This window comes from Oncorhynchus gorbuscha, unplaced genomic scaffold (genome assembly GCF_021184085.1).
Source record: "Oncorhynchus gorbuscha isolate QuinsamMale2020 ecotype Even-year unplaced genomic scaffold, OgorEven_v1.0 Un_scaffold_12818, whole genome shotgun sequence".
Taxonomy (NCBI): Eukaryota; Metazoa; Chordata; class Actinopteri; order Salmoniformes; family Salmonidae; genus Oncorhynchus; species Oncorhynchus gorbuscha.
In genome coordinates, this window is record NW_025755110.1 from 4,493 (window position 1) to 6,701 (window position 2,209).

Sequence of the window (2,209 nt, forward strand, 5' to 3'; positions counted from 1 at the left end):
ACAAATTAGCCATCCATTGTGTTATATCATAAATTGTCTTACATGCCGTCACTGTTGTCAAAAGATTATAAACATGTTAAATAAAGTTACTAACCCAGTCAGTCTGGGCCACATCCAGGTTCTTCATCAGTGGCACACATGAAGCAGGCTTTGTTGAACTCTGAAATCATAGGCATGAACTGAACATATGGCTGTCCCACACAACTACATAAAAATAAAGAATTTACATTTACTTTGAATTAAATGTCATTACATACCAGACATTTTTACTATATCCTCAGCCATTTATTTATGCAGTTGCTCCATTTGTTTTTTGAAGGTTCCATATCAATTTGGGATGTTGGGGAAGTTCTGTGCAACTTCCTTGGCCATCTACACCAAAAACATAAAACAGACTTTTTGACCTAATTGTCACCTAACAGCTAACCATTCATTAATGAAAATATAACTATCAAACCTACATTACAAAGACCCCACAGCTGAAGGTGTCCTGCTGCATGGTGGGAGTTATTTCCCCTCCTTTCCACTTTATGTCCACCCAGTCGTCTTTTCCATGGCAGGATCTTCTCATTTTGAAATATTCTCTTTTTTATGTAAACATAATGGAAGTCTGATTAGTTATAGGCAAATGAATACCCAACCCAAATGTGTATGCTGTTTTCACTGTAATCTAGTAGTCATTTATTAGTAGAGGTCATTTCCTTTATGCCCCATTCTACACACAGACTAAATTATAGGCACTGAACCATTTACAGGACAATAATACAAGTAGCATATAGGATCCAACCCTCACAAAGTGAATAAATGTAGACTTCAAGAAAAAAAAATATTAAGTGACAGTTTCATCAGTACCTGCTTAAAGACAGTCATATCACAGATGACAGTGCCCACCAAATCTATGACAAAAGAGAATGAATTGTAAACACCAAAGTGTGTTTGTCAAAATAATATCTGAAAATGTCAGTTGTTGAACATAATACTTCTAGTTGCTAGAGCAACTTACTTAAAAATCGGGATTTTTGTTTTAGATTCCGTCTCTCACAGTGGAAGTGTACCTATGATACAAATTACAGACCTCTACATGCTTTGTAAGTAGGAAAACCTGCAAAATCGGCAGTGTATCAAATACTTGTTCTCCCCACTGTATATATTTTTATGCTTGTAAGACTATTCTTTGACACATTTTCTCTTCCTTTACTAAATCCTTATAGGACAGAACATGGACACATTGTAATTGGGATCAATAAGTTACAGATATGTTGTAGGACAGCTGCATTTGAAGTGTCCATTAAACCTACAAAGCAGTCAATACAAACTGAAATCTATTAGCATACAAATGTGTGCAAATGATCTTTTCAGACCTAAGATATGAATAAAGTCCATGGAATGGATATAGACAAAAAGAGAATTCAAGGACTAGCAGAGGTAGAGAGGCGAGGCAGGGGGAGGACATCATCCTGCTATTTTGACAGTCCCTGAAGGACAATACAGAAGAGGGATTTGCTCTTATTCCTTCCCTTTCTCTAATGTATTTTGTAATAAAATTAGCAAGTGTAGTAAGATCAATGCTTTACTAGGACTGGAGACCACAGCAGCGATTCTGCTCTTGCCCTACCTCTTCAAAGAGGACCCGAGTGGCCTTTATGTCCGTGACATGGTATGCTTATGCACCAATCATCTGTTTCTTCATAAACATAGGTGTGCATGCTTATATAAAACTACAGCTGAACATTTGTTATGGTCTTTGTTAATTGTATGTGTATTAATCTTTTCTTACTTTTGTTGACACAGATTTCACCGCTCTTCACTCCTTTACTGCACATCGGTGGAAATCCATTTCACCATGAGAGTGAAATCCCGCTGGCCTTTGATGGGGAGAACATCCACGCCCTCGAGGACGTCTCCATGGGACTTGGGGCTCTGCTAGGGCTGTATTTTTTATTTTCCCTTAAATTTCCCAAAAATGTCAGAAAAACAGTTATGTTGTTAAGTTACTGTGTTCTGGGGATAAGAGAAGTTGGGTGAAGTTACCAGGGCCGGTCATAAAGATGGCAAACTTCCAAACATAACTAAGTGAATATGCTATACAGTGCCTTGCGAAAGTCTTCGGCCCCCTTGAACTTTGCGACCTTTTGCCACATTTCAGGCTTCAGACAAAGATATAAAACTGTATTTTTTTTGTGAAGAATCAACAACAAGTGGGACACAA

The 2,209-nt window shown here is 37.7% G+C and overlaps 1 long non-coding RNA gene across 1 annotated transcript; it reads left to right on the top strand.

The window, feature by feature from the left end:
• The first annotated feature begins 1,267 nt into the window (after nucleotides 1-1,267).
• Nucleotides 1,268-1,937, top strand: LOC124030596. The gene is made up of 2 exons (XR_006837991.1): nucleotides 1,268-1,657; nucleotides 1,792-1,937. It is a non-coding gene; the product is annotated as an uncharacterized LOC124030596 (long non-coding RNA).
• The last annotated feature ends 272 nt before the right edge of the window (nucleotides 1,938-2,209 follow it).